This window comes from Coccinella septempunctata, chromosome 5, assembly GCF_907165205.1.
Source record: "Coccinella septempunctata chromosome 5, icCocSept1.1, whole genome shotgun sequence".
Lineage (NCBI taxonomy): Eukaryota > Metazoa > Arthropoda > Insecta > Coleoptera > Coccinellidae > Coccinella > Coccinella septempunctata.
The window spans coordinates 27,881,431-27,891,139 of NC_058193.1; the positions used below are offsets into that span (position 1 = coordinate 27,881,431).

At 34.0% G+C, this 9,709-nt stretch overlaps 1 protein-coding gene across 1 annotated transcript in view; it reads right to left on the reverse strand.

Annotated features, from left to right (window-relative positions):
- LOC123313335 (MICAL-like protein 1) overlaps positions 1–5,686 on the reverse strand; it is a 48,167-nt gene extending 42,481 nt beyond the window's left edge. Inside the window, exon 1 of the mRNA XM_044898181.1 lies at positions 5,448–5,686. The gene's annotated coding sequence lies outside the window, so the exon portion shown is untranslated. The remainder of the gene's footprint in view (positions 1–5,447) is intronic.
- Positions 5,687–9,709: the final 4,023 nt, after the last annotated feature.

A 9,709-nucleotide genomic window follows, 5' to 3' on the forward strand; every position in this document is an offset into this window, starting at 1 on the left:
TGTACTTTCAGAACAATAAAAATAAAACTAAGAGAAAATAGAGAAAATGCTGGTCGCTTCAGGATATTTGCCTTTTTATCGGTAATTTTTTTTAGGTCACTGTTCTTCTAAGAATAGGAGACAGTATGAAATTGTTCATCTGAACCTCGATCTGAACTGATGATAAGAAATCTTGTTCTACAAATTATTAAAGTGGATAAGGATAAGACAATATAGGATGGCATGATCCTAGTTATTGATGCACTACCTCAATGTTATCTAATAACATTATAATAATTTGAATTGAATATTGTTTTTAAAATGTTTTCATCTTTAGGCAGAATGAATAGCTCAGATATTATAGGTGTCTTTGGAATTTACCAATCTATATGACTGAATCAGTGTGTGTGGTGTGGTAGAAAAATCTATGTTGAAAAGTAAGATGACGTTGCAGTTTTCACTAAATTTCATCGATTCTCCTCAGTTATCACAAAATGCAGACTGTTTCCAGGACCTTATGATTTTCCAAATATGATCGATTTCAAAGCGTCATTTTTGGACGGTATTAGGAACAATAATTGTCAATATTCTGCAGGAATATCACTTCCTAGAGTTATGTTTGTCCCCTAATAACAGCGCAGTTCTCCATTGCTTTCACATAATAAGAACTATGACCTACACCTGTGACCTATACCCTTTCTTGGGAAAAAGATTTCCTTTCCTTGAAGATGTATATGTTTACATATACCCAATCAGCAATTATTCAATATACACACGCAAAGCTGACAACCGTGACGAGAAACGACTTGAATGAACACAAGAAGAAGACAGAATGGCCAGGTAATGTCTATTTATAGAAACGCTATATTAATTTTGCAAGGCCTACGGGGCTCAAGAACAGGTACCTACGTTGGACGTATCTATTGTAGTGATAGTACCTTTTGGATTACTATATCCGGTTAATGTGCCGGCACCCAAGGTCGTTTTTATTATACCATAAATGGTCAATTTTGTTACTCGAAGGAGATCGAGCCATAACAGAAAAAGTGGTATAAAAATAATGGATATACTGTTTGTATTTCCATCAGTATATTTCCACAAGACAACGCAGTTATTCAGAATATGGTTGATTCCAACAAATTTTATTACCAAAACCGAAAAAAATCGACCTTTTCCTTTATAAACAAAAATTCATGAAGAATTGGACAATCTGAGCAAAATATGGTCCCTCGTTTTGGACAAGCTCCTAATTCCTTCTAACAAATCCAGCAAATTTCGAAGGGTTAAGTACAGGTAGAGAAAAAAAGCAGGCCAATCTTATAGTTGCACATCTGGTCTAGAGTTTTGAGTTTTGTAGAATAGAAAAAAAAAGCCCTAAACTGTATATTTTGAGGGGTTGTCAAATAACCTCGCAAATAACTCATTCAAGTAATTCGTTGATATTTAAGGCGATTCAGATCGAATGGATGCTTGATACACTACGAAAAATATGTACAGGATGTGCCAAATTAAGTCAGCACCATTGCCAACTCCGTTATTATTGGTGCTACGAATTCGGTTGAATGGGCAAACTATACTCCATTCACTTTTATTTTAGCACTCGGTTGGCCATGGAAATTTGACACATTTCACTCTGTATAGTACGAAAATGTGGGGTTATGACGCTTGTCAAAACTTTTTTGGGTTTTAAATCAACGCTTTGTTGTCCGTTCTACGTAAAAGTTTCTGTTATTACGTATTTTATCACAATGTCGAATCTTTTCGGAAAATATGTGACGAACATAAGTTTATACAAGTTCATACAAAATGAATAAAGGCATACCAAATCCAGTTATTAGCATGTAAAATACAAGAGATCAGTATAATATGCACTAGCTTGAGGAGAGTTAATGTTCGTTATCTTCTTTGGCTAAAGTTTGAATACGTTACATCAGTTGTAGATTTCAGAAATATTAACCCGAAGATGAAATGCATATGATGCAGTGGTTGGGAATGGGTATCTCCCGAAGGAATTAACAGATAATTACAAGAATGTTAAATTCTTCAACAAAAATCATCTTGCATCGATGTAAAGGAATCAAAGGAAGGTTCAAGTCAAGATGAACTTCACCTACGAACAAAATTTCACATGAATAAACAATTAACAGGACAGCTGGCGCGTATTATTGTGACTGTTCATCTTAATACATTGATATAATAATAATAATTAGGTATTTATTTGTACCTTAAGACATTTAGAATGTATAGGGCAAATATAGGTCAAATGAAAAATAGAAAAATCAATTTTCGGGAACTTATTCTACGATGACATTCATCGAAAATCCTGTAGTAAACTTTTCGCATTAATTCACTCAAATATAAAATTCTCAAATGCCACCACTTTTTTGGGTCTCCCAATAGAAGGAAATTCTTTGTTATTCTCTTCATTCAAAATCTTTCTGATTGAGGAAATATTCAGCTGAAATATAAGTCGTTTAGATTCAGATGAAACATTATATAAATTCCCGTATGTTCGCTACCGTCTGACGTATTGTGGATTTTAGAATATCAGGGTATAACTATTTGAAAGAGCGGACCTGGATTCTAAATAGCACTCCTGGAACCCTATCTCTTTTTTCAATCACTTTCGGCATTTTCGTAATAAAAATTGATATCAGTTGTGGCATCAACGACATTTCATGAGTGCCAACCTTACACCCTTCTAGTTACAAAACTTGAGAAAATTATTTCATGGCCAACCGACTGCTACAATAAATGTGAATAGAGTATAGTATCATTTTTAATGACCTACTTGATGCCGAAAACAAAACAAGTCGCGTTTTCAAAAAATTTCATGAAATGATATTTTTGTAAATGGAACACTCTATATTTTATCATGCATTTCGATTCGTAATAATATTCTGAAGAACAAAGCTCATATCAAATTTCTTCTCAAAGTTAAAAATGAGTGACTTATGTGGAAATATTTACTTCATTCTCTAGTACAAAAAATTTCTTCCTTTTGGCGAATAAAACCTTCACGCTAATTGTGAAAATATGGCTTTGGTATTCGTAAAATATATTGGATGCCCAATAAAACGACAGTTTATGGAGGTATTTCATTATAGGTTCATCTCGACTGACCATCAAACCTCTAATCTGATTCCATTATCGAATTTAGAAGCTGCCAGTTATAGACTGAAGATTTGTGAAACAGTTAGTTCCGATGAAATGGCTCTTCTGATTCCGGTTAGTTCTTCGATTTACGGTCCTTTACCGCTTTGACTATATGCAGTTATTAATATTATGGATGAGTTGACGACTCTTGGCCAATTTGATATCGAAAAAAGTTGGGTTGAGACTTTGGCATTCCAATCAAGCGACGTGGCGGCACTTTGAAGAAGCGCAACAATATGTCAAACTGCATTTTTTATACACTCGGATTATTGCCACGAAGATTCAGCATGTGTTCCTAATTCCAAGATTCTTCTTCAAACAGTTCGTGCTTCCGACACTTTTTCATAACACGTTTGAAAACGCTGCGTTTGAAATGTCTGTAATTTAACTAAAAATTTCAGGGGTTTTAAATAATTCTTCGGAATTCACATGGCTCAACTGAACTCAAGAAGATGACAATTTTTTTTCTATTATAAACGTAAAATTAACCGATTCAGTTATAACGAGTTGTTGATTGAAATCTTCAAGATGGTTCGATGATCGTTTTTTATAGCTAGATAGATTCTCAATCGGATTGATGCCTACATCGTGCTTCAATATTTTTCTGTTGTTGAATGTTTCATGTGGGTTGAGCAAGAGGTCGTTGGACTTAAATAGTCGTAATTTTAACGCGGGAGTCGCTTGTAATTAATGTGTACACCAATGATACGAAGAATCTCTCAATAAGACAATGTTTCCAAGACATTTCGTTTCTAGGTCGAATCGAATAGATATTGTTTGGCAACAGTTATGTTACAGGCGAACTTTTAAATTCATAAAATCATAGTTATTTGCGATAAATGTTATTTTAATTTTATGTATTCGAGACACTTCCGAGGTATCGCTAGGTAATGGAACTGGAAGTGTGTCAAGATAGATTTAGTGGTCAGTTTTCAATTCTTCAGAAGATCTTCGATATTTCCAGAAGCCATGTTCAAAAAAAGGCGGTATTCTAACGATTTTTCAAATTTAAGACGTTCGTGCTTTACTATGTTTGAATTTGTTAGAAAAGGACCCTGATTAAGGGCATATATTTTGAAAAAAGTTAGTAGGATAATTGATTTAAATGATTTATCATTTGTCCCCACATTTGAGGCTAGATAAAGTCTATTATTGAACTCTTCAAATTTCAACCCAGTCAACTATTGTAGCATCAAGCCACCTTTCGTTTTTTTTTTGGACCCTAGTCGACAATTCGTACCAAATGAAGACAAGTCAATTTCTTACAATTAATTTGTCTTTTAATGTGATTTTGATGTTCAAAGAAACCTTTTAGGAAATGCGAATTCATGGGTGAAAATAAAATAATTTGTTTGCTTGTGAAAACTATGCTTCTTCTATTATGAAAAAATCGTGTAACATCTTGCAGTTAAAATTGTCATAGCTATTTGTTTTTCTATAATTTCTTGCTATTATTGCAAGTTTCGTGAACTTTCTTGTCTTCTTGCCTCTTCTATACCACAAAGAAATTATTCATAGCCTACTTTATTGTTCCAGAATTAGTGTTTGAATAATTTCTCTTATTGCTTAAAATTTTTTTGTTCATAGTTCTTATTGTGAGTGGATACTTTTGCAAACTGTTTTGCCCAAAAATTTTCGTGATAGTCGGATATTACTCAACTTCACTTTTAATTCAATTCAATTGATTCATCAAGGTATACAACCAAAATGAATATTAATGTTAATTTTTGTTATATCATAGGTACTCAGATTGTCAATTCGAGATGTAATATTATCTGCTATCAATCTTTAATGATCGTCATTCCAGTTGTACTTAGATTTTTTGAAGCACAAGTTTAGCAACCAACACATGTCCTCTTCTTATTCATTGAACATTCTTTTCATTATTTTGAATGAAGTTTCATCACTCTTTTTATCATCTCTTCATTTTGTGTTAATTTCTTTTCGAAGTACTGAATTTGGAATCAACCATAACCTTTTTATAAATATCAGTATGTATCATTATCGGAATAATTTTACAGTTTTTCTTCAGCTTCAAGTTTGTTGTTCATCACATAGTTATCGATTTCAATTTTGTTCTGCATAATAGCTCATTTCTCCAGAAGAAACATACACCCCATCCAACAATGGATATAAAGTATTTTAACGACTGATTCGGTTTATTCTTCATCGAATATTTTGTATAGCAGGCCAAGTGAATGAACATGTGGATGTTGCAAGTGAAAAACATGGGGACATAACCTATAAACACAAACAATATTGTTTTGTTTACACAAATGATGAGAGAGTGTTAGTGCTACATATTCACTCACCGTGGCTAAGAGTTTATTACAAATTGTACTAATCGCTATGAACTCTATAAGGTCGACGGTAATTGTCCGTACAAAAATCAATAACAGCCGCGTATCCCAATAGTTGCAACACGTGTATGGAACTGAACGAGATAACTACGAGAACCGAAACCAAACCAACATCACCTCACGAAAGTCGCGCTTGCACTGCACTGAAATGTGAAATGGGATTTCGCTTCGCTTTACGAAATGTCTGTTCACACAGCCTTAGCAGTTCGTTATGGCTGGTGTGCCGTCCACATGAATCATGGTATGGCGCAGGAGATGGCCTTTGATACGTAGAGTAGAGGAGGCTATATTCTGATGCTTCTTTTGTCTGTTTAACGATGAAGAGGGTTTTTTGTTTAGGTATTCATTATGCTTAATGGGACCTCGTACAGTCTGCCCCCTCTACTGTGTCTTTGAATTACCGAAGCTCAGTCAGACAGAAAAGCTAATTGTGGGGGTTTATTTGAAATTTGTGTTACTGAATATTTTCTCATCGTCATTTTATCGATGACATGGAATAATTAATTGAATATTTATTTTATTTCTTGCTTTGGTTCTGATATTTCAAAACATTCACAAAAATACATATAAATCATGGACACCCTGTTATTTCAAGGGCGAGCGAACTTATATGGCTGTAATTCATAGCAATAAGCCTTACGCATTTGGCAAAACAAAAAATAAATGGGTCTATTTGTAATATGCAGAATTAGAAGATAATTGCTTGTAACTATGTAACCTTTGGTAAGAAAGGATAAAATGAACTGAAAACTTTCATTCAACAACTGTTTCAACCGAAGGTGAGTTTATACATGCAAATAAAATAAAAGAAGTATTAAATAAAACATAATTTATTAGATTAGAACCTACATTCGGTAGATGGCGCTTACAAGTGGTTTCTAATTTGGTTTATTTTAATTCCCATTTTATTTTATTATTATGTGAACTCCTTCAGTCGAGCCAACTCCCGAAAAATAAAATTCTCGCCTCAAGCAATAAGATCCCTACTTCTTTACTTCTTTCCAGTGTTACCACCTCTCCATTGAAATTTTCAACACCTCCTGGTGGATAATGAAAAAATCGACACTATTATTAGAAATGGCATTGAATTTCTGGAGTAATAAATAAAGTTAAATATGCAGATATGGCTAACAGATAATAAACGTTTTATAATACCCCAATAATCATTATCATAATTCAGGTCAGAATACAATAGTAGTTATTATTAATTGTTTGAGTTCTAAGTATGAAGAACTTGTCGAATATTTATTTTTTGTGACTTCGAGTCAAAGCGAATTCCACTTAGTCAGCGATGAAAGCCTATTGTATGTAGATATGCTCTGGTCGGGCAGTGAACAGGTACTTTCAGGGGTATAATTTAGCGCCTTTTATATCGGCGGGAGTGAGTTGATCATCGTTATCTGATCTGGGGTCAGTGTACACCGAGCTTAAAATGCAAATTCGGCGAAATAACCAGAATCACCATGGGAAACCCCAGACTTATTTCTTCTGTCGGAAAGTCACTTTGAATTGAACGTTCGCCGCAAAAGATCATGATGAGTAGATGGAATGTCCAAAGTAGGACCTTTTTAACAATTTCTCATTAGCCTGATGGGGATGTAACGGGTGTCCCAAGATGAATGCAAGCTTGGAATTTTTCGCCACGTGTGCACTAAAGTGTCAAAATGCCTCAAAAACAATTTGACAGTAGAGGGTTGATAAAATTAGAGGGGTAAACGGTACAACGTGTTTTCATTATTGAGCAATATTTAAAAAATAATAGGTTTAGAAATTGAATGAAGGAGACTGAATCAGATAGAGAAAACAAGCAACGAATTTAAAACAAAAAATTAAACTTATAACAAAAATTGTCATTAGTCAATTGAAAAATTTGAAATCAGATGAAAAAAACACGCGGATAAATTTTCTTCATCCGATTCCTTTGGTTGACAACTGACAAGTAAGAGCTAGGGAACTGTATAGACTGAAAATCCATTGTGATACTGTCTTATACCCAAAATGTTTATTTGAAAACTTCAAATCGAAAATTCTCTGTAAAATCATGGTTTGTCCATTGTAATTCCACCAAATGGTTCCATTCATCTCCCATTCAGAAGATAAAAAAATATTGCCCAAAATTTTTGAAATGAGGTGTTGATACCATGATACCTATGAGGATGTATTGATATCTAGTTAGCCTAGACCAGTTCCATGCATAAAAAAAATATTCTGTTACCATAGCAACGAACAATAACTCATTAGCAGTCTCAGTGTGAAATTTGAGGTCAAAAAAGTAAACCAGAGTTACGCAATAAAATAAAACAAAGAAGATGTCCAGCGAAATTGTGAAAATCGAAAAATTGGAGTATCGAGCCATCATCAAATAGCTGTATTTAAAAGGGTTAAGATGGTAGCAGATTTACGAAGATATGCTTAATATCCTTGGTGATCAATGTCCTTCGTATGCGACCGTGAAAAATTGGACTGCAGGCTTCAAAAGAGGTAAATTTTCCATTGAAGATGATGACCGATCGGGAAGGCCAGTTGCTGTGTCAGTCCCCGAAAATATATTTCTACGACCCAGAAACAAAGCAACAATCGATGGAATGGCGACACTCTGGTTCTCCAAGACTTAAGAAGTTTCGTGTCCAAAAATCTGTTGGAAAAATTCTTGCTTCAGTTTTTTTAGTTGATTTTTTGCATAAGGGTAGAATAATAACCGGAGGTTACTATTCGACATTACTATGTTTTGTTTTTGCAGGACAACGCCCCTGCACACAAATCTCATGTTGCCATGCAAAAAATTCGTGATTTCAGGTCGGAATTACTAGAAAATGAATACCCCTTATTCACCAGATTTGGCTCCATCTGACTATCATCTTTTTCCTCAACTGAAAAAATTTTTAAAAGGTCGTAAATTTTCTTCCAACGAGGAGGCAATAAGGGCTGTGGAGGTCTGGTTTGCAGAGCAAGAAGAAATATTTTTTTTGGAAGGTCTAGAAACGTTGCAGGTTCGCTGTAATAAATTTATCCAATTGAGAGGAGAATATGTCTGAGTAATAAAATATTTTGACATTGAAATTTTGTTTGGTCCTATTATTTTTAGAGGGTTTTTAATGAAACACAGTAACACATATGAAAATTTCGTATACCTATCTACTCTGGCAATTTCTCTAATAACGCCTCTTCCAACTAAATCAATTTTTCCGCAGACTTTTCTGCGACAGATTTATCGGTATGATGGATGACTAACCACGATTTTTTATTGCACAGGTTTCTGCAGCTCAGCGACACAAGATACCGCTGGGAACCGGAGTAGAAATCATCCAATACTTCATCGGCAGTAATATAAAACTGATTTAGTGTTAGTGGTCTGTCAACCTCATTAATAACCGTAGTCAGAGGCGGGTGCTAATTCTACCACGAAAAAAAAACAGAAAAACTGGTCTGTTAGCAATATAAGAAGGAGTACTCAAAGGAGAAATTATTTAAATAATTCCAGTTGTGGCAACACATATTGGACGTATTCACAGAAGATAATGCTGAATTTGCATACTCTTACTTTTCTGGAAATAAAATTATAGATATAAACAACTGAAAGAACCAAAATTTATCCAGGTACATAATATCCATTGATAGTAAATCAATCTACTATCAATCTAAATCGAACTATCCAACCACCATCTCTATAAATCTTCAGAACATTGTTACTCATCAGTTCATCAGTTGTTTGACCAAAAATGCTGATTTGCATTATTATAGCACGAGAAATTTTGGCATGGTCAGTATTTCAGGTCATAAGAGCAGGAAATTTGAATATGCTGCAATGTACCATGGTATATTATATTGTATAATAACTTGCCTTCTGTGTTTAAATGTCTGGAAGGACGAGAGGAGTTTCAAAAAAAGGTTGGAAACTATGGTAGTACAGGAGGCATACTGAAGCATATACGAATACATGAGAGATTTTACAGTGCGTATGCTTTTTTTCTTTATTGTTGCTTGCTTGTATGTATTATTTTTATAGATTCATTATTTTAGTGAGGACTATATCTTGTTTGTGCTCAATTCACTGTAGATTCATTTTATCATTGTGTATTTATTATATTCCTGACAACTTACATTTCTCCTATACATTTTATTTGTCTCGAAGAACTAATAAAGATTATTATTATTGTTGATGTCTCGGTGAAGAAAAATGGTCTTATATCTTCAATTCTCGAGAATGAATGAAT